This window comes from Oncorhynchus nerka, linkage group LG27, assembly GCF_034236695.1.
Source record: "Oncorhynchus nerka isolate Pitt River linkage group LG27, Oner_Uvic_2.0, whole genome shotgun sequence".
Lineage (NCBI taxonomy): Eukaryota > Metazoa > Chordata > Actinopteri > Salmoniformes > Salmonidae > Oncorhynchus > Oncorhynchus nerka.
This window is the reverse complement of record NC_088422.1, coordinates 106,420,063-106,444,221: the sequence shown is the minus strand read 5'-3', so window position 1 is coordinate 106,444,221 and position 24,159 is coordinate 106,420,063. Positions and strand designations below refer to the sequence as shown.

Sequence of the window (24,159 nt, the reverse complement as noted above, 5' to 3'; positions counted from 1 at the left end):
TGACAGGCAACGATCCTAACCTAACTCCTGTCTCCTCCCCTCCTCTAGAGAACATAGTGTCTGAGCTGGAGAGTTTCATGGGATTGATCCAGACAGTGACAGGCTACGATCCTAACCTAACTCCTGTCTCCTCCCCTCCTCTAGAGAACATAGTGTCTGAGCTGGAGAGTTTCATGGGATTGATCCAGACAGTGACTGGCTACGTGAGAATCAGACACTCTCAGACGCTGGGCTCCCTGTCCTTCCTCAAGAGCCTCCGCTAATCAATGGAGTGGATCTGATGGAGAGTATGTTACCACATTATTATGGATCCTCATCCTCATCCTCATTCATCCTCATCCTCAAGAGCCTCCAGCTACCACTACTACTGCTACTACTACTACTGATACTACTACTGTTACCACTACTACTACTACTACTACTACCACTACATACTACTACTACTTCATTACCTCATTACTACTCCTCCACTACTACTACCACTACTACTACCACTACTACTACTACTATTACTACTGCTATTACTACCACTACTACTACTACTAATACCGCTACTACTACCACCACCACCACCCCCTCCCTCCTCCTCCTCTTCCTCCTCTTTCTGGGGTTTGTTATGGATCCCCATTAGTTCCTGCCAAGGCAGCAGCTACTCTTCCTGGGGTTTATTATGGATCCCCATTAGTTCGTGCCAAGGCAGCAGCTACTTTTCCTGGGGTTTATTATGGATCCCCATTAGTTCCTGCCAAGGCAGCAGCTACTCTTCATGGGGTTTATTATGGATCCCCATTAGTTCCTGCCAAGACAGCAGCTACTCTTCCTGGGGTTTATTATGGATTCCCATTAGTTCCTGCCAAGGCAGCAGCTACTCTTCCTGGGGTTTGTTATGGATCCCCATTAGTTCCTGTTGCCCCATTAGTTCCTGTCCCCACCCCTCTACCTTCTGTCAGCTTTGTAAAGGAGGACCAGCTCCCCGCCCCTCTACATTCTGTCAGCTTTGTAAAGGAGGACCAGCTCCCCACCCCTCTACATTCTGTCAGCTTTGTAAAGGAGGACCAGCTCCCCACCCCTCTACATTCTGTCAGCTTTGTAAAGGAGGACCAGCTCCCCGCCCCTCTACATTCTGTCAGCTTTGTAAAGGAGGACCAGCTCCCCACCCCTCTACATTCTGTCAGCTTTGTAAAAGAGGACCAGCTCCCCACCCCTCTACATTCTGTCAGCTTTGTAAAGGAGGACCAGCTCCCCACCCCTCTACATTCTGTCAGCTTTGTAAAGGAGGACCAGCTCCCCACCCCTCTACATTCTGTCAGCTTTGTAAAGGAGAATCAGGACCAGCTCCCCACCCCTCTACATTCTGTCAGCTTTGTAAAGGAGGACCAGCTCCCCACCCCTCTACATTCTGTCAGCTTTGTAAAGGAGGACCAGCTTTGTCAGCTTTGTAAAGGAGGACCAGCTCCCCACCCCTCTACATTCTGTCAGCTTTGTAAAGGAGGACCAGCTCCCACCCCTCTACATTCTGTCAGCTTTGTAAAGGAGGACCAGCTCCCCACCCCTCTACATTCTGTCAGCTTTGTAAAGGAGGACCAGCTCCCCACCCCTCTACATTCTGTCAGCTTTGTAAAGGAGGACCAGCTCCCCACCCCTCTACATTCTGTCAGCATTGTAAAGGAGGACCAGCTCCCCACCCCTCTACATTCTGTCAGCTTTGTAAAGGAGGACCAGCTCCCCACCCCTCTACATTCTGTCAGCTTTGTAAAGGAGAATCAGGACCAGCTCCCCACCCCTCTACATTCTGTCAGCTTTGTAAAGGAGAATCAGGACCAGCTCCCCACCCCTCTACATTCTGTCAGCTTTGTAAAGGAGGACCAGCTCCCCACCCCTCTACATTCTGTCAGCTTTGTAAAGGAGGACCAGATCCCCACCCCTCTACATTCTGTCAGCTTTGTAAAGGAGGACCAGCTCCCCACCCCTCTACATTCTGTCAGCTTTGTAAAGGAGAATCAGGACCAGCTCCCCACCCCTCTACATTCTGTCAGCTTTGTAAAGGAGGACCAGCTCCCCACCCCTCTACATTCTGTCAGCTTTGTAAAGTAGGACCAGATCCCCACCCCTCTACATTCTGTCAGCTTTGTAAAGGAGAATCATGACCAGCTCCCCACCCCTCTACATTCTGTCAGTTTTGTAAAGGAGGACCAGCTCCCCACCCCTCTACATTCTGTCAGCTTTGTAAAGGAGGACCAGCTCCCCACCCCTCTACATTCTGTCAGCTTTGTAAAGGAGGACCAGCTCCCCACCCCTCTACATTCTGTCAGCTTTGTAAAGGAGGACCAGCTCCCCACCCCTCTACATTCTGTCAGCTTTGTAAAGGAGGACCAGCTCCCGCCCCTCTACATTCTGTCAGCTTTGTAAAGGAGGACCAGCTCCCCACCCCTCTACATTCTGTCAGCTTTGTAAAGGAGGACCAGATCCCCACCCCTCTACATTCTGTCAGCTTTGTAAAGGAGGACCAGATCCCCGCCCCTCTACATTCTGTCAGCTTTGTAAAGGAGGACCAGCTCCCCACCCCTCTACATTCTGTCAGCTTTGTAAAGGAGGACCAGCTCCCCACCCCTCTACATTCTGTCAGCTTTGTAAAGGAGGACCAGCTCCCCACCCCTCTACATTCTGTCAGCTTTGTAAAGGAGGACCAGCTCCCCACCCCTCTACATTCTGTCAGCTTTGTAAAGGAGGACCAGCTCCCCACCCCTCTACATTCTGTCAGCTTTGTAAAGGAGGACCAGCTCCCACCCCTCTACATTCTGTCAGCTTTGTAAAGGAGGACCAGCTCCCCACCCCTCTACATTCTGTCAGCTTTGTAAAGGAGGACCAGCTCCCCACCCCTCTACATTCTGTCAGCTTTGTAAAGGAGGACCAGCTCCCCACCCCTCTACATTCTGTCAGCTTTGTAAAGGAGGACCAGCTCCCCACCCCTCTACATTCTGTCAGCTTTGTAAAGGAGGACCAGCTCCCCACCCCTCTACATTCTGTCAGCTTTGTAAAGGAGGACCAGCTCCCCACCCCTCTACATTCTGTCAGCTTTGTAAAGGAGGACCAGCTCCCCACCCCTCTACATTCTGTCAGCTTTGTAAAGGAGGACCAGCTCCCCACCCTCTACATTCTGTCAGCTTTGTAAAGGAGGACCAGCTCCCCACCCCTCTACATTCTGCCAGCTTTGTAAAGGAGGACCAGCTCCCCACCCCTCTACATTCTGTCAGCTTTGTAAAGGAGGACCAGCTCCCCAACCTCTACATTCTGTCAGCTTTGTAAAGGAGGACCAGCTCCCCACCCCTCTACATTCTGTCAGCTTATCTGCTTGGTTCTTTTGCCTTTTCATCTTTTAATGGTTTGTTTTGAGGAATTTCCTCTTTCACTCTCTCTCTCTCTCCGTTGATGTGGCGTTGAGCGTTGCCATGGTAATCAGGTAGCGTATTGAGTGGTGTGTGTGTAGGGGAATGCTAGGAGAGGTTCCTCTGCGTAGGTTGTCCTTGACAACGAGCCCTGAACCCTTGCTCAATTCTCTTAATTGTACATGGATAACGTTGGAGAGACTCTGCCTTTCAGTCCGTATTACAACTGCCTCTGCATGGCTATTCTATCACAATATGGAGCTATAGGGTTGGTGTGGACCGAAACAGCATTCCCTTTCACCTACATAGAAAACACTGTCCTCTGCTGTTGTCTGAGAGTTTCATTAACAATGTCTCAATCATGCACGTTAAAAGATCCTGTCAGGTGTTGAATACATCTGCATTTTACATTTAGGCAGCAGCATACCACCCTGCATCCCACTATGTTAGGCAGCAGCATACCACCCTGCATCCCACTATGTTAGGCAGCAGAATACCACCCTGCATCCCACTATGTTAGGCAGCAGAATACCACCCTGCATCCCACTGTTAGGTAGCAGCATACCACCCTGCATCCCACTATGTTAGGCAGCAGCATACCACCCTGCATACCACCCTGCATCCCACTATGTTAGGCAGCAGCATACCACCCTGCATCCCACTATGTTAGGCAGCAGAATACCACCCTGCATCCCACTGTTAGGTAGCAGCATACCACCCTGCATCCCACTATGTTAGGCAGCAGCATACCACCCTGCATCCTACTATGTTAGGCAGCAGCATACCACCCTGCATCCTACTATGTTAGGCAGCAGCATACCACCCTGCATCCCACTATGTTAGGCAGCAGCATACCACCCTGCATCCCACTATGTTAGGCAACAGCATACCACCCTGCATCCCACTATGTTAGGCAACAGCATACCACCCTGCATCCCACTATGTTAGGCAGCAGCATACCACCCTGCATCCTACTATGTTAGGCAGCAGCAGACCACCCTGCATACCACCCTGCATCCCACTATGTTAGGCAGCAGCATACCACCCTGCATCCCACTATGTTAGGCAGCAGCATACCACCCTGCATACCACCCTGCATCCTACTATGTTAGGCAGCAGCATACCACCCTGCATCCCACTATGTTAGGCAGCAGCATACCACCCTGCATCCCACTGTTAGGCAGCAGCATACCACCCTGCATCCCACTATGTTAGGCAGCAGCATACCACCCTGCATCCCACTATGTTAGGCAGCAGCATACCACCCTGCATCCTACTATGTTAGGCAGCAGCATACCACCCTGCATCCCACTATGTTAGGCAGCAGCATACCACCCTGCATCCTACTGTTAGGTAGCAGCATACCACCCTGCATCCCACTATGTTAGGCAGCAGCATACCACCCTGCATCCTACTGTTAGGTAGCAGCATACCACCCTGCATCCCACTATGTTAGGCAGCAGCATACCACCCTGCATCCCACTATGTTAACCAGTAGCAGACCACCCTGTATCCCACTATTAGGCAGCAGCATACCACCCTGCATCCTACTGTTAGGTAGCAGCATACCACCCTGCATCCCACTATGTTAGGCAGCAGCATACCACCCTGCATCCCACTATGTTAGGCAGCAGCATACCACCCTGCATCCCACTATGTTAGGTAGCAGCATACCACCCTGCATCCCACTATGTTAGGCAGCAGCATACCACCCTGCATCCCACTATGTTAGGCAGCAGCATACCACCCTGCATCCCACTATGTTAGGCAGCAGCATACCACCCTGCATCCCACTATGTTAGGCAGCAGTATACCACCCTGCATCCCACTGTTAGGCAGCAGCATACCACCCTGCATCCTACTGTTAGGCAGCAGCATACCACCCTGCATCCCACTATGTTAGGCAGCAGCATACCACCCTGTATCCTACTGTTAGGCAGCAGCATACCACCCTGCATCCCACTATGTTAGGCAGCAGCATACCACCCTGTATCCTACTGTTAGGCAGCAGCATACCACCCTGCATCCTACTGTTAGGTAGCAGCATACCACCCTGCATCCCACTATGTTAGGTAGCAGCATACCACCCTGTATCCTACTGTTAGGTAGCAGCATACCACCCTGCATCCCACTATGTTAGGCAGCATACCACCCTGCATCCTACTGTTAGGTAGCAGCATACCACCCTGCATCCCACTATGTTAGGTAGCAGCATACCACCCTGCATCCCACTATGTTAGGTAGCAGCATACCACCCTGCATCCCACTATGTCAGGTAGCAGCATACCACCCTGCATCCCACTGTTAGGTAGCAGCATACCACCCTGCATCCCACTATGTTAGGTAGCAGCATACCACCCTGCATCCCACTGTTAGGCAGCAGCATACCACCCTGCATCCCACTATGTCAGGCAGCAGCATACCACCCTGCATCCCACTATGTCAGGCAGCAGCATACCACCCTGCATCCCACTGTTAGGCAGCAGCATACCACCCTGCATCCCACTATGTTAGGCAGCAGCATACCACCCTGCATCCCACTGTGTTAGGCAGCAGCATACCACCCTGCATCCCACTGTTAGGCAGCAGCATACCACCCTGCATCCCACTATGTTAGGCAGCAGCATACCACCCTGTATCCCACTATGTTCGGCAGCAGCATACCACCCTGCATCCTACTGTTAGGCAGCAGCATACCACCCTGCATCCCACTATGTTAGGCAGCAGCATACCACCCTGCATCCCACTGTTAGGCAGCAGCATACCACCCTGCATCCCACTATGTTAGGTAGCAGCATACCACCCTGCATCCCACTGTTAGGCAGCAGCATACCACCCTGTATCCCACTGTTAGGCAGCAGCATACCACTATGTTAGGCAGCAGCATACCACTATGTTAGGCAGCAGCATACCACTATGTTAGGCAGCAGCATACCACTATGTTAGGCAGCAGCATACCACTATGTTAGGCAGCAGCATACCACCCTGCATCCCACTATGTTAGGTAGCAGCATACCACCCTGTATCCCACTATGTTAGGTAGCAGCATACCACCCTGCATCCTACTGTTAGGTAGCAGCATACCACCCTGCATCCCACTATGTTAGGCAGCATCCCACCCTGCATCCTACTGTTAGGTAGCAGCATACCACCCTGCATCCCACTATGTTAGGTAGCAGCATACCACCCTGCATCCCACTATGTCAGGCAGCAGCATACCACCCTGCATCCCACTGTTAGGTAGCAGCATACCACCCTGCATCCCACTATGTTAGGTAGCAGCATACCACCCTGCATCCCACTATGTTAGGCAGCAGCATACCACCCTGCATCCCACTATGTCAGGCAGCAGCATACCACCCTGCATCCCACTATGTTAGGTAGCAGCATACCACCCTGCATCGCACTGTGTTAGGCAGCATACCACCCTGCATCCTACTGTTAGGTAGCAGCATACCACCCTGCATCCCACTATGTTAGGTAGCAGCATACCACCCTGCATCCCACTATGTTAGGCAGCATACCACCCTGCATCCTACTGTTAGGTAGCAGCATACCACCCTGCATCCTACTGTTAGGTAGCAGCATACCACCCTGCATCCACTATGTTGGTAGCAGCATACCACCCTGCATCCCACTGTGTTAGGCAGCAGCATACCACCCTGCATCCCACTGTTAGGCAGCAGCATACCACCCTGCATCCCACTATGTTAGGTAGCAGCATACCACCCTGCATCCCACTGTTAGGCAGCAGCATGTTAGGCAGCAGCATACCACCCTGCATCCCACTATGTTAGGTAGCAGCATACCACCCTGCATCCTACTATGTTAGGTAGCAGCATACCACCCTGCATCCTACTATGTTAGGCAGCAGCAGACCACCCTGCATACCACCCTGCATCCCACTATGTTAGGCAGCAGCATACCACCCTGCATCCCACTATGTTAGGCAGCAGCATACCACTATGTTAGGCAGCAGCATACCACCCTGCATCCTACTGTTAGGCAGCAGCATACTACCCTGCATCCTACTGTTAGGCAGCAGAATACCACCCTGCATCCTACTGTTAGGCAGCAGCATACCACCCTGCATCCCACTATGTTAGGTAGCAGCATACCACCCTGCATCCCACTGTTAGGTAGCAGCATACCACCCTGCATCCCACTGTTAGGCAGCAGCAGACCACCCTGCATCCCACTATGCATACCCCCTGCATCCCACTATGTTAGGCAGCAGCATACCACCCTGCATCCCACTATGTTAGGCAGCAGCATACCACCCTGCATCCCACTATGTTAGGCAGCAGCATACCACCCTGCATCCCACTATGTTAGGCAGCAGCATACCACCCTGCATCCTACTATGTTAGGCAGCAGCATACCACCCTGCATCCACCCTGCATCCCACTATGTTAGGCAGCAGATACCACCCTGCATCCCACTATGTTAGGCAGCAGCATACCACCCTGCATACCACCCTGCATCCCACTATGTTAGGCAGCAGCATACCACCCTGCATCCCACTATGTTAGGCAGCAGCATACCACCCCTGCATCCCACTGTTAGGCAGCAGCATACCACCCTGCATCCCACTATGTTAGGCAGCAGCATACCACCCTGCATCCCACTATGTTGGGCAGCAGCATACCACCCTGCACCCTATGTTGGGCAGCAGCATGCCACCCTGCATCCCACTATGTTAGGCAGCAGCATACCACCCTGCATCCTGCTGTTGGGCAGCAGCATACCACCCTGCATCCCACTATGTTAGGCAGCAGCATACCACCTGCATCCTGCTGTTGGGTACCCACCCTGCATCCCACTATGTTGGGCAGCAGCATACCACCCTGCATCCCACTATGTTAGGCAGACCACCCTGTATCCCTGTTGGCAGCAGCATACCACCCTGCATCCTGCTGTTGGGTAGCAGCATACCACCCTGCATCCCACTATGTTAGGCAGCAGCATACCACCCTGCATCCCACTGTTAGGCAGCAGCATACCACCCTGCATCCCACTATGTTAGGTACCCCACCCTGCATCCCACTATGTTGGGCAGCAGCATACCACCCTGCATCCCACTATGTTGGGCAGCAGCATACCACCCTGCATCCCACTATGTTAGGTAGCAGCATACCACCCTGCATCCTGTTGGGCATCCACTCCCACTGTTAGGCAGCAGCATACCACCCTGCATCCTACTGTTAGGCAGCAGCATACCACCCTGCATCCCACTGTTAGGCAGCAGCATACCACCCTGCATCCTACTGTTAGGCAGCAGCATACCACCCTGCATCCTACTGTTAGGCAGCAGCATACCACCCTGCATCCCACTATGTTAGGTAGCAGCATTGCATCCCACTATGTTGGGCAGCATACCACCCTGCATCCCACTGTTAGGTAGCAGCATACCACCCTGCATCCCACTGTTAGGTAGCAGCATACCACCCTGCATCCTACTATGTTGGGTAGCAGCATACCACCCTGCATCCCACTGTTACCACCCCCTGCATCCCACTATGTTAGGTAGCAGCATACCACCCTGCATCCCACTGTGTCAGGCCTGCATCCCCCTGCATCCCACTGTTAGGCAGCAGCATACCACCCTGCATCCCACTATGTTGGCAGCAGCATACCACCCTGCATCCCACTATGTTAGGCAGCAGCATACCACCCTGCATCCCACTGTTAGGCAGCAGCATACCACCCTGCATCCCACTGTTAGGCAGCAGCATACCACCTGTATCCCACTATGTTAGGCAGCAGCATACCACCCTGCATCCTACTGTTAGGCAGCAGCATACCACCCTGCATCCCACTATGTTAGGCAGCAGCATACCACCCTGCATCCCACTGTTAGGTTGCAGCATACCACCCTGCATCCCACTATGTTAGGCAGCAGCATACCACCCTGTATCCTACTGTTAGGCAGCAGCAGACCACCCTGTATCCTACTGTTAGGGCAGCAGCATACCACCCTGCATCCCACTATGTTAGGCAGCAGCATACCACCCTGTTATCCCACTACTATGTTAGGCAGCAGCATACCACCCTGCATCCCACTATGTTAGGGTAGCAGCATACCACCCTGCATCCCACTATGTTAGGCAGCATCCCACCCTGCATCCTACTGTTAGGTAGCAGCATACCACCCTGCATCCCACTATGTTAGGCAGCATCCCACCCTGCATCCTACTGTTAGGTAGCAGCATACCACCCTGCATCCCACTATGTTAGGTAGCAGCATACCACCCTGCATCCCACTATGTCAGGCAGCAGCATACCACCCTGCATCCCACTGTTAGGTAGCAGCATACCACCCTGCATCCCACTATGTTAGGTAGCAGCATACCACCCTGCATCCCACTATGTTAGGCAGCAGCATACCACCCTGCATCCCACTATGTCAGGCAGCAGCATACCACCCTGCATCCCACTATGTTAGGTAGCAGCATACCACCCTGCATCCCACTGTGTTAGGTAGCAGCATACCACCCTGCATCCTACTGTTAGGTAGCAGCATACCACCCTGCATCCCACTATGTTAGGTAGCAGCATACCACCCTGCATCCCACTATGTTAGGCAGCATACCACCCTGCATCCTACTGTTAGGTAGCAGCATACCACCCTGCATCCTACTGTTAGGTAGCAGCATACCACCCTGCATCCCACTATGTTAGGTAGCAGCATACCACCCTGCATCCCACTGTGTTAGGCAGCAGCATACCACCCTGCATCCCACTGTTAGGCAGCAGCATACCACCCTGCATCCCACTATGTTAGGTAGCAGCATACCACCCTGCATCCCACTGTTAGGCAGCAGCATACCACTATGTTAGGCAGCAGCATACCACCCTGCATCCCACTATGTTAGGTAGCAGCATACCACCCTGCACCCCACTATGTTAGGTAGCAGCATACCACCCTGCATCCTACTATGTTATGCAGCAGCAGACCACCCTGCATACCACCCTGCATCCCACTATGTTAGGCAGCAGCATACCACCCTGCATCCCACTATGTTAGGCAGCAGCATACCACTATGTTAGGCAGCAGCATACCACCCTGCATCCTACTGTTAGGCAGCAGCATACTACCCTGCATCCTACTGTTAGGCAGCAGAATACCACCCTGCATCCTACTGTTAGGCAGCAGCATACCACCCTGCATCCCACTATGTTAGGCAGCAGCATACCACCCTGCATCCCACTGTTAGGCAGCAGCATACCACCCTGCATCCCACTGTTAGGCAGCAGCATACCACCCTGCATCCCACTATGTTAGGCAGCAGCATACCACCCTGCATCCCACTATGTTAGGTGGCAGCATACCACCCTGCATCCTACTGTTAGGTAGCAGCATACCACCCTGCATCCCACTGTTAGGCAGCATCCACCCTGCATCCTACTGTTAGGTAGCAGCATACCACCCTGCATCCCACTGTTGGGTAGCAGCATACCACCCTGCATCCCACTATGTTAGGCAGCAGCATACCACCCTGCATCCCACTGTTAGGTCAGCATACCACCCTGCATCCCACTATGTCAGGTAGCAGCATACCACCCTGCATCCCACTATGTTAGGCAGCAGCATACCACCCTGCATCCCACTATGTTAGGCAGCAGCATACCACCCTGCATCCCACTATGTTAGGTAGCAGCATACCACCCTGCATCCCACTGTGTTAGGCAGCATACCACCCTGCATCCTACTGTTAGGTAGCAGCATACCACCCTGCATCCCACTATGTTAGGTAGCAGCATACCACCCTGCATCCCACTGTTAGGCAGCAGCATACCACCCTGCATCCTACTGTTAGGCAGCAGCATACCACCCTGCATCCTACTGTTAGGTAGCAGCATACCACCCTGCATCCCACTATGTTAGGCAGCAGCATACCACCCTGCATCCCACTGTGTTAGGGCAGCAGCATACCACCCTGCATCCCACTGTTAGGTTGCAGCATACCACCCTGCATCCCACTATGTTAGGTAGCAGCATACCACCCTGCATCCACTGTTAGGCAGCAGCATCCACTATGTTAGGCAGCAGCATACCACCCTGCATCCCACTATGTTAGGCAGCAGCATACCACCCTGCATCCCACTATGTTAGGTAGCAGCATACCACCCTGCATCCCACTATGTTAGGCAGCAGCATACCACCCTGCATCCTACTGTTAGGCAGCAGCATACCACCCTGCATCCCACTATGTTAGGCAGCAGCATCCACTATGTTAGGCAGCAGCATACCACCCTGCATCCTACTGTTAGGCAGCAGCATACTACCCTGCATCCTACTGTTAGGCAGCAGAATACCACCCTGCATCCTACTGTTAGGCAGCAGCATACCACCCTGCATCCCACTATGTTAGGCAGCAGCATACCACCCTGCATCCCACTGTTAGGCAGCAGCATACCACCCTGCATCCCACTGTTAGGCAGCAGCATACCACCCTGCATCCCACTATGTTAGGCAGCAGCATACCACACTGCATCCCACTATGTCAGGCAGCAGCATACCACCCTGCACCCCACTATGTTAGGCAGCAGCATACCACCCTGCATCCTACTATGTCAGGCAGCAGCATACCACCCTGCACCCCACTATGTTAGGCAGCAGCATACCACCCTGCATCCCACTATGTCAGGCAGCAGCATACCACCCTGCACCCCACTATGTTAGGCAGCAGCATACCACCCTGCATCCTACTGTTAGGCAGCAGCATACCACCCTGCATCCCACTGTTAGGCAGCAGCATACCACCCTGCATCCCACTGTTAGGCAGCAGCATACCACCCTGCATCCTACTGTTAGGCAGCAGCATACCACCCTGCATCCTACTGTTAGGCAGCAGCATACCAACCTGCATCCCACTATGTTAGGTAGCAGCATACCAACCTGCATCCCACTATGTTAGGTAGCAGCATACCACCCTGCATCCCACTGTTAGGCAGCAGCATACCACCCTGCATCCTACTGTTAGGCAGCAGCATACCACCCTGCATCCCACTGTTAGGTACCACCCTGCATCCTGCTGTTAGGCAGCAGCATACCACCCTGCATCCTACTGTTAGGCAGCAGCATACCACCCTGCATCCTACTGTTAGGCAGCAGCATACCACCCTGCATCCCACTGTTAGGCAGCAGCATACCACCCTGCATCCCACTATGTCAGTTAGCAGCATACCACCCTGCATCCCACTGTTAGGTAGCAGCATACCACCCTGCATCCCACTATGTTAGGTAGCAGCATACCACCCTGCATCCCACTGTTAGGCAGCAGCATACCACCCTGCATCCCACTATGTTAGGCAGCAGCATACCACCCTGCATCCCACTGTTAGGCAGCAGCATACCACCCTGCATCCCACTATGTTAGGTAGCAGCATACCACCCTGCATCCCACTGTTAGGCAGCAGCATACCACCCTGTATCCCACTGTTAGGCAGCAGCATACCACTATGTTAGGCAGCAGCATACCACTATGTTAGGCAGCAGCATACCACCCTGCATCCCACTATGTTAGGCAGCAGCATACCACCCTGCATCCCACTGTTAGGTTGCAGCATACCACCCTGCATCCCACTATGTTAGGCAGCAGCATACCACCCTGTATCCTACTGTTAGGCAGCAGCAGACCACCCTGTATCCTACTGTTAGGCAGCAGCATACCACCCTGCATCCCACTATGTTAGGTAGCAGCATACCACCCTGTATCCCACTATGTTAGGTAGCAGCATACCACCCTGCATCCTACTGTTAGGTAGCAGCATACCACCCTGCATCCCACTATGTTAGGCAGCATCCCACCCTGTATCCCACTGTTAGGCAGCAGCATACCACCCTGCATCCCACTATGTTAGGTAGCAGCATACCACCCTGCATCCCACTATGTCAGGCAGCAGCATACCACCCTGCATCCCACTATGTTAGGCAGCAGCATACCACCCTGCATCCCACTATGTTAGGTTGCAGCATACCACCCTGCATCCCACTATGTTAGGCAGCAGCATACCACCCTGTATCCTACTATGTTAGGCAGCAGCATACCACCCTGCATCCCACTGTGTTAGGTAGCAGCATACCACCCTGCATCCTACTGTTAGGTAGCAGCATACCACCCTGCATCCCACTATGTTAGGTAGCAGCATACCACCCTGCATCCCACTATGTTAGGCAGCATACCACCCTGCATCCTACTGTTAGGTAGCAGCATACCACCCTGCATCCTACTGTTAGGTAGCAGCATACCACCCTGCATCCCACTATGTTAGGTAGCAGCATACCACCCTGCATCCCACTGTGTTAGGCAGCAGCATACCACCCTGCATCCCACTGTTAGGTAGCAGCATACCACCCTGCATCCCACTATGTTAGGTAGCAGCATACCACCCTGCATCCCACTATGTTAGGCAGCAGCATACCACCCTGCATCCCACTATGTTAGGTAGCAGCATACCACCCTGCACCCCACTATGTTAGGTAGCAGCATACCACCCTGCATCCTACTATGTTAGGCAGCAGCAGACCACCCTGCATACCACCCTGCATCCCACTATGTTAGGCAGCAGCATACCACCCTGCATCCCACTATGTTAGGCAGCAGCATACGACTATGTTAGGCAGCAGCATACCACCCTGCATCCTACTGTTAGGCAGCAGCATACTACCCTGCATCCTACTGTTAGGTAGCAGATACCACCCTGCATCCTACTGTTAGGTAGCAGCATACCACCCTGCATCCCACTATGTTAGGCAGCAGCATACCACCCTGCATCCCACTGTTAGGCAGCAGCATACCACCCTGCATCCCACTGTTAGGCAGCAGCATACCACCCTGCATCCCACTATGTTAGGCAGCAGCATACCACACTGCATCCCACTATGTCAGGCAGCAGCATACCACCCTGCACCCCACTATGTTAGGCAGCAGCATACCACCCTGCATCCTACTATGTTAGGCAGCAGCATACCACCCTGCACCCCACTATGTTAGGCAGCAGCATACCACCTGCATCCCACTATGTTAGGCAGCAGCATACCACCCTGCATCCCACTATGTTAGGCAGCAGCATACCACCCTGCATCCTACTGTTAGGCAGCAGCATACCACCCTGCATCCCACTGTTAGGCAGCAGCATACCACCCTGCATCCCACTGTTAGGCCAGCATATGCATCATATGTTAGGCAGCAGCATACCACCCTGCATCCCTGTTGGGCGGCAGCATATGCATCCCAGGCAGCATACCACCCTGCATCCCACTATGTTAGGCAGCAGCATACCACCCTGCATCCACTGTTAGGCTACCACCTGCATCCTACTGTTAGGCAGCAGCATACCACCCTGCATCCACTATGTTAGGCAGCAGCATACCACCCTGCATCCCACTATGTTAGGCAGCAGCATACCACCCTGCATCCCACTATGTTAGGCAGCAGCATACCACCCTGCATCCCACTATGTTAGGTTGCAGCATACCACCCTGCATCCCACTACTGTTAGGCAGCAGCATACTACCCTGCATCCCACTATGTTAGGCAGCAGCATACCACCCTGCATCCCACTGTTAGGCAGCAGCATACCACCCTGCACCCCACTATGTTAGGCAGCAGCATACCACCCTGCATCCCACTGTTAGGCAGCAGCATACCACCCTGCATCCCACTATGTTAGGCAGCAGCATACCACCCTGCATCCCACTGTTAGGCAGCAGCATACCACCCTGCATCCCACTGTTAGGGCAGCAGCATACCACCCTGCATCCTACTGTTAGGCAGCAGCATACCACCCTGCATCCCACTGTTAGGCAGCATACCACCCTGCATCCTACTGTTAGGCAGCAGCATACCACCCTGCATCCTACTGTTAGGCAGCAGCATACCACCCTGCATCCCACTATGTTAGGCAGCAGCATACCACCCTGCATCCCACTATGTTAGGTAGCAGCATACCACCTGCATCCCACTGTTAGGCAGCAGCATACCACCCTGCATCCCACTGTTAGGCAGCAGCATACCACCCTGCATCCCACTGTTAGGGCAGCAGCATACCACCCTGCATCCTACTGTTAGGCAGCAGCATACCACCCTGCATCCCACTGTTAGGCAGCAGCATACCACCCTGCATCCCACTGTCCTAGGTTAGGCAGCAGCATACCACCCTGCATCCTACTGTTAGGCAGCAGCATACCACCCTGCATCCCACTTAGGCAGCAGCATACCACCCTGCATCCTACTGTTAGGCAGCAGCATACCACCCTGCATACCACTGTTAGGCAGCAGCATACCACCTTGTATCCCACTGTCAGGCAGCAGCATACCACCCTGCATCCCACTATGTTAGGCAGCAGCATACCACCCTGCATCCTACTGTTAGGCAGCAGCATACCAACCTGCATCCCACTATGTTAGGTAGCAGCATACCAACCTGCATCCCACTATGTTAGGTAGCAGCATACCACCCTGCATACCACTGTTAGGCAGCAGCATACCACCTTGTATCCCACTGTCAGGCAGCAGCATACCACCCTGCATCCCACTATGTTAGGCAGCAGCATACCACCCTGCATCCCACTATGTTAGGTAGCAGCATACCACCCTGTATCCCACTATGTTAACCAGCAGCAGACCACCCTGCATCCCACTATGTTAGGTAGCAGCATACCACCCTGCATCCCACTATGTTAGGCAGCAGCATACCACTATCCCACTGTTAGGCAGCAGCATACCACCCTGCATCCTACTATGTTAACCAGCAGCATACCACCCTGCATCCCACTGTTAGGTAGCAGCATACCACCCTGTATCCCACTATGTTAGGCAGCAGCATACCACCCTGTATCCCACTGTTAGGCAGCAGCATACCACCCTGCATCCCACTATGTTAGGCAGCAGCATACCACCCTGCATCCCACTGTTAGGCAGCAGCATACCACCCTGCATCCCACTGTTAGGCAGCAGCATACCACCCTGCATCCTACTGTTAGGCAGCAGCATACCACCCTGCATCCTACTGTTAGGCAGCAGCATACCACCCTGCATCCCACTGTTAGGCAGCAGCATACCACCCTGCATCCTACTGTTAGGCAGCAGCATACCACCCTGCATCCCACTGTTAGGCAGCAGCATACCACCCTGCATCCCACTGTTAGGTAGCAGCATACCACCCTGCATCCCACTGTTAGGTAGCAGCATACCACCCTGCATCCCACTATGTTAGGTAGCAGCATACCACCCTGCATCCCACTATGTTAGGTAGCAGCATACCACCCTGCATCCCACTATGTTAGGTAGCAGCATACCACCCTGCATCCCACTGTTAGGTAGCAGCATACCACCCTGCATCCCACTATGTTAGGCAGCAGCATACCACCCTGCATCCCACTATGTTAGGCAGCAGCATACCACCCTGCATCCCACTATGTTAGGCAGCAGCATACCACCCTGCATCCTACTGTTAGGCAGCAGCATACCACTGTCCTACTGTTAGGCAGCAGCATACCACCCTGCATCCTACTGTTAGGCAGCAGCATACCACCCTGCATCCCACTATGTTAGGCAGCAGCATACCACCCTGCATCCCACTATGTTAGGCAGCAGCATACCACCCTGCATCCTACTGTTAGGCAGCAGCATACCACCCTGCATCCTACTGTTAGGCAGCAGCATACCACCCTGCATCCCACTATGTTAGGTAGCAGCATACCAACCTGCATCCCACTATGTTAGGTAGCAGCATACCACCCTGCATCCCACTATGTTAGGCAGCAGCATACCACCCTGCATCCCACTATGTTAGGTAGCAGCATACCACCTTGCATCCCACTATGTTAGGTAGCAGCATACCACCCTGCATCCCACTATGTTAGGCAGCAGCATACCACCCTGCATCCCACTATGTTAGGTAGCAGCATACCACCCTGCATCCCACTATGTTAGGTAGCAGCATACCACCCTGCATCCCACTATGTTAGGCAGCAGCATACCACCCTGCATCCCACCACCCTGCATCCCACTATGTTAGGCAGCAGCATACCACCCTGCATCCCACTATGTTAGGTAGCAGCATACCACCCTGCATCCCACTATGTTAGGCAGCAGCATACCACCCTGCATCCCACCACCCTGCATCCCACTATGTTAGGCAGCAGCATACCACCCTGCATCCCACTATGTTAGGCAGCAGCATACCACACTGCATCCCACTATGTTAGGTAGCAGCATACCACCCTGCATCCCACTATGTTAGGTAGCAGCATACCACCCTGCATCCCACTATGTTAGGCAGCAGCATACCACCCTGCATCCCACCACCCTGCATCCCACTATGTTAGGCAGCAGCATACCACCCTGCATCCCACTATGTTAGGTAGCAGCATACCACCCTGCATCCCACTATGTTAGGCAGCAGCATACCACCCTGCATCCCACTATGTTAGGCAGCAGCATACCACCCTGCATCCCACTATGTTAGGCAGCAGCATACCACCCTGCATCCCACTATGTTATTCAGCAGCATACCACCCTGCATCCTACTGTGTTAGGCAGCAGCATACCACCCTGCATCCTACTGTTAGGCAGCAGCATACCACCCTGCATCCCACTATGTTAGGCAGCAGCATACCACCCTGCATCCTACTGTTAGGCAGCAGCATACTACCCTGCATCCTACTGTTAGGCAGCAGCATACCACCCTGCATCCTACTGTTAGGCAGCAGCATACCACCCTGCATCCTACTGTTAGGCAGCAGCATACCACCCTGCATCCCACTGTTAGGCAGCAGCATACCACCCTGCATCCCACTGTTAGGTAGCAGCATACCACCCTGCATCCCACTATGTTAGGTAGCAGCATACCACCCTGCATCCCACTATGTTAGGTAGCAGCATACCACCCTGCATCCCACTGTTAGGTAGCAGCATACCACCCTGCATCCCACTGTTAGGTAGCAGCATACCACCCTGCATCCCACTATGTTAGGTAGCAGCATACCACCCTGCATCCCACTATGTTAGGTAGCAGCATACCACCCTGCATCCCACTATGTTAGGCAGCAGCATACCACCCTGCATCCCACCACCCTGCATCCCACTATGTTAGGCAGCAGCATACCACCCTGCATCCCACTATGTTAGGTAGCAGCATACCACCCTGCATCCCACTATGTTAGGGCAGCAGCATACCACCCTGCATCCCACCACCCTGCATCCCACTATGTTAGGCAGCAGCATCCCACTATGTTAGGCACCCTGCATCCCACTATGTTAGGTAGCCATACCACCCTGCATCACAGCATACCACCCTGCATCCCACTATGTTAGGCAGCAGCATACCACCCTGCATCCCACTATGTTAGGTAGCAGCATACCACCCTGCATCCCACTATGTTAGGCAGCATCCATCCCACCACCCTGCATCCCACTATGTTAGGCAGCAGCATACCACCCTGCATCCCACTATGTTAGGCAGCAGCATACCACACTGCATCCCACTATGTTAGGTAGCAGCATACCACCCTGCATCCCACTATGTTAGGTAGCAGCATACCACCCTGCATCCCACTATGTTAGGCAGCAGCATACCACCCTGCATCCCACCACCCTGCATCCCACTATGTTAGGCAGCAGCATACCACCCTGCATCCCACTATGTTAGGTAGCAGCATACCACCCTGCATCCCACTATGTTAGGCAGCAGCATACCACCCTGCATCCCACTATGTTAGGCAGCAGCATACCACCCTGCATCCCACTATGTTAGGCAGCAGCATACCACCCTGCATCCCACTATGTTATTCAGCAGCATACCACCCTGCATCCTACTGTGTTAGGCAGCAGCATACCACCCTGCATCCTACTGTTAGGCAGCAGCATACCACCCTGCATCCCACTATGTTAGGCAGCAGCATACCACCCTGCATCCTACTGTTAGGCAGCAGCATACTACCCTGCATCCTACTGTTAGGCAGCAGCATACCACCCTGCATCCTACTGTTATGCAGCAGCATACCACCCTGCATCCTACTGTTAGGCAGCAGCATACCACCCTGCATCCCACTGTTAGGCAGCAGCATACCACCCTGCATCCCACTGTTAGGTAGCAGCATACCACCCTGCATCCCACTATGTTAGGTAGCAGCATACCACCCTGCATCCCACTATGTTAGGTAGCAGCATACCACCCTGCATCCCACTATGTTAGGTAGCAGCATACCACCCTGCATCCCACTGTTAGGTAGCAGCATACCACCCTGCATCCCACTATGTTAGGTAGCAGCATACCACCCTGCATCCCACTATGTTAGGTAGCAGCATACCACCCTGCATCCCACTGTTAACCAGCAGCAGACCACCCTGCATACCATTGTTGGCTTGTTTCTGAAGCTAAGCAGGGTTGGTCCTGGTCAGTCCCTGGATGGGAGACCAGATGCTGCTGGAAGTGGTGTTGGAGGGCCAGTAGGAGTCACTTTTTCCCAATGCCCCAGGGCAGTGATTGGGGACATTGCCCTGTGTAGTGTTGCTATCTTTCGGATGGGTGTCTTGACTCTGTGGTCACTAAAGATCCCATGGCACTTATTGTAATAGTAGGGGTGTTAACCCCGGTATCCTGGCTAAATTCTCAATCTGGCTCTCAAACTATAAGTCACCTAATCATCCCCAGCTTCCAATTGGTCAATTCATCCCCCTCCTCTCCCCTGTACCTATTCCCCAGGTAGAATGTGTTTTCAACTTGTAAAATAAAGGTTAAAGAAATACGTTGTTGCTGTCGTAATATTGCCTCTGATTCAACTGTAAACCACAGCAGCAACATGTGTTGTGGTGGTTTGGATGAGATGGATCTGCCAGGGCAGGCCTAGATAGTACGACCTTGCTTTGTCTGCTCCTTCGTTGCTCTCGCTAACGGGCCACCTCAACCTCACGGAGCGATCGGAAACATCGGCATCCGAGGTCACGAGAGGGCCTTGTCCTAAACCCCCACCTCTCCTCACCCGTCGAGGTCACGAGAGGGCCTTGTCCTAAACCCCCACCTCTCCTCACCCGTCGAGGTCACGAGAGGGCCTTGTCCTAAACCCCCACCTCTCCTCACCCGTCGAGGTCACGAGAGGGCCTTGTCCTAAACCCCACCTCTCCTCACCCGTCGAGGTCACGAGAGGGCCTTGTCCTAAACCCCCACCTCTCCTCACCCGTCGAGGTCACGAGAGGGCCTTGTCCTAAACCCCCACCTCTCCTCACCCGTCGAGGTCACGAGAGGGCCTTGTCCTAAACCCCCACCTCTCCTCACCCGTCGAGGTCACGAGAGGGCCTTGTCCTAAACCCCCACCTCTCCTCACCCGTCGAGGTCACGAGAGGGCCTTGGCCTAAACCCCCACCTCTCCTCACCCGTCCTCCCCCTCTCCACTTCCCCTCGGCCTTAACCCCCACCTCTCCTCACCCGCCGAGGTCACGAGAGGGCCTTGGCCTAAACCCCCACCTCTCCTCACCCGTCCTCCCCCTCTCCACTTCCCCTCGGCCTAAACCCCCACCTCTCCTCACCCGTCCTCCCCCTCTCCACTTCCCCTCGGCCTTAACCCCCACCTCTCCTCACCCGTCCTCCCCCTCTCCACTTCCCCTCGGCCTTGTCTCTCTCTGATTAGAACGTTATGGGGACCATCAGACTGCAGGGTTAGTGTGGTGGGGACCATCAGACTGCAGGGTTAGTGTGGTGGGGACCATCAGACTGCAGGGTTAGTGTGGTGGAGACCATCAGACTGAGGGTTAGTGTGGTGGAGACCATCAGACTGAGGGTTAGTGTGGTGGAGACCATCAGACTGCAGGGTTAGTGTGGTGGAGACCATCAGACTGAGGGTTAGTGTGGTGGGGACCATCAGACTGAGGGTTAGTGTGGTGGGGACCATCAGACTGAGGGTTAGTGTGGTGGGGACCATCAGACTGCAGGGTTAGTGTGGTGGGGACCATCAGACTGCAGGGTTAGTGTGGTGGGGACCATCAGACTGCAGGGTTAGTGTGGTGGGGACCATCAGACTGCAGGGTTAGTGTGGTGGGGACCATCAGACTGCAGGGTTAGTGTGGTGGAGACCAGCAGACTGAGGGTTAGTGTGGTGGGGACCATCAGACTGCAGGGTTAGTGTGGTGGGGACCATCAGACTGAGGGTTAGTGTGGTGGAGACTATCAGACTGCAGGGTTAGTGTGGTGGAGACCTGCAGACTGAGGGTTAGTGTGGTGGAGACCATCAGACAGGGTTAGTGTGGTGGAGACCATCAGACTGAGGGTTAGTGTGGTGGAGACCATCAGACTGAGGGTTAGTGTGGTGGAGACCATCAGACTGAGGGTTAGTGTGGTGGGGACCATCAGACTGAGGGTTAGTGTGGTGGAGACCATCAGACTGAGGGTTAGTGTGGTGGAGATCCATCAGACTGAGGGTTAGTGTGGTGGAGACCATCAGACTGAGGGTTAGTGTGGTGGAGACCATCAGACTGAGGGTTAGTGTGGTGGAGACCATCAGACTGAGGGTTAGTGTGGTGGAGACCATCAGACTGAGGGTTAGTGTGGTGGAGACCATCAGACTGAGGGTTAGTGTGGTGGAGACCATCAGACTGAGGGTTAGTGTGGTGGAGACCATCAGACTGAGGGTTAGTGTGGTGGAGACCATCAGACTGAGGGTTAGTGTGGTGGGGACCATCAGACTGAGGGTTAGGGTGGTGGGGACCATCAGACTGAGGGTTAGTGTGGTGGAGACCATCAGACTGCAGGGTTAGTGTGGTGGAGACCATCAGACTGAGGGTTAGTGTGGTGGAGACCATCAGACTGCAGGGTTAGTGTGGTGGAGACCATCAGACTGCAGGGTTAGTGTGGTGGAGACCATCAGACTGAGGGTTAGTGTGGTGGAGACCATCAGACTGCAGGGTTAGTGTGGTGGAGACCATCAGACTGCAGGGTTAGTGTGGTGGAGACCATCAGACTGAGGGTTATTGTGGTGGAGACCATCAGACTGAGAGGATATTTCTGTTTACTGTTGGTGACTCCCTGTTCTTTCTCCTCCTTACTCCCTCCCCGCCTCTCCCTCCCTCCCTCTCCCTCCCCATCTCTTCTCCCTCTACTTCTCTCTCTCTACCTCCCCACCTCTCTCTCCCTCCCCATCTCTCTCTCCCTCCCCATCTCTCTCTCCCTCCCATCTCTCTCCCTCCCCACCTCTCTCTACCTCCCCACCTCTCTCTCCCCTCCCCATCTCTCCTCCCTCTACTTCTCTCTCCCTCTACTTCTCTCTCTCTCTACTTCTCTCTCTCTCCTCTCTACCTACCTCCCCTCTACCTCCCCACCTCTCTACCTCCCCACCTCTCTCCCCTCTCCCTCCCCACCTCTCTCCTCTCTCTTCCTCCCCACCTATCTCCTCTCTCTTCCTCCCCACCTCTCTCCTCTCTCTCCCCTCCCCACCTCTTTACCTCTCTCTCCCTCCCCACCTCTCCCCTCTCTCCCTCCCCACCCCTCCCTCCTCTCTCTTCCTCACCACCTATCTCCTCTCTCTTCCTCACCACCTATCTCCTCTCTCTTCCTCCCCACCTATCTCCTCTCTCTCTTCCTCCCCACCTCTCCTCTCTCTCCCTCCCCACCTCTCTCCTCTCTCTCCCTCCCCACCTCTCTCCTCTCTCTCCCTCCCCACCTCTCTCCTCTCTCTCCCTCCCTACCTCTCTCCTCTCTCTCCCTCCCCTCCCCCCACCTCTCTCCTCTCTCTCTCTCCCTCCCCACCTCTCTCCCTCATCTCTCCCTCCCCACCTCTCTCCTCTCTCTTCCTCCCCACCTATCTCCTCTCTCTTCCTCCCCACCTCTCTCCTCTCTCTCCCTCCCCACCTCTTTACCTCTCTCTCCCTCCCCACCTCTCCCCTCTCTCCCTCCTCCCCTCTCTCCCTCCCCACCTCTCCCCTCTCTCCCTCCTCCCCTCTCTCCCTCCCCACCTATCTCCTCCTCTCTTCCCTCCCCACCTATCTCCTCTCTCTTCCTCCCCACCTATCTCCTCTCTCTTCCTCCCCACCTATCTCCTCTCTCTCCCTCCTCCCCACCTATCTCCTCTCTCTCCCCTCCCCACCTCTCTCCTCTCTCTCCCTCCCCACCTCTCTCCTCTCTCTCCCCCCCACCTCTCTCCTCTCTCTCCTCCCTACCTCTCTCCTCTCTCTCTCCCTCCCCACCTCTCTCCTCTCTCTCTCCCTCCCCACCTCTCTCCTCTCTCTCTCTCCCTCCCCACCTCTCTCCTCTCTCTCTCTCCCTCCCCACCTCTCTCCTCTCTCTCTCTCCTCCCCACCTCTCTCCTCTCTCTCTCTCCCTCCCCACCTCTTATCCTCTCTCTCTCTCCCTCCCCACCTCTCTACCTCATCTCTCCCTCCCCTCCCCACCTCTCTACCTCATCTCTCCCTCCCCTCCCCACCTCTCTACCTCATCTCTCCCTCCCCTCCCCACCTCTCCTCTCTCTCCCTCCTCACCTCTCTCTCCTCTGTTCCTCTTCTCCGCCCCCCAATCCCCTCAGCATGTATGCTTTCCATGCAGTAGACAATCAGCACCTCCAGTTCTTGTGGGATTGGACCCAGCACAACCTGACCATCCGGGCCGGGAAACTGTTCTTCCGATCCAACCCTAAACTCTGCATGTCGGAGATCCGGAAGATGTGGCAGAGGACGGGCATCACAGAGAAGTTTGAGGAGGACGACTTCAGGAACAACGGAGACCGAGCAAGCTGTACGATACTTTATTTATATTATACTGTACTGTACGGCTCTAT

The 24,159-nt window shown here is 54.0% G+C and overlaps 1 pseudogene; it reads left to right on the top strand.

The window, feature by feature from the left end:
- The window catches only part of LOC135565449 (insulin-like growth factor 1 receptor), a 109,071-nt pseudogene that overhangs the window by 44,131 nt on the left and 40,781 nt on the right, over positions 1 to 24,159 (top strand).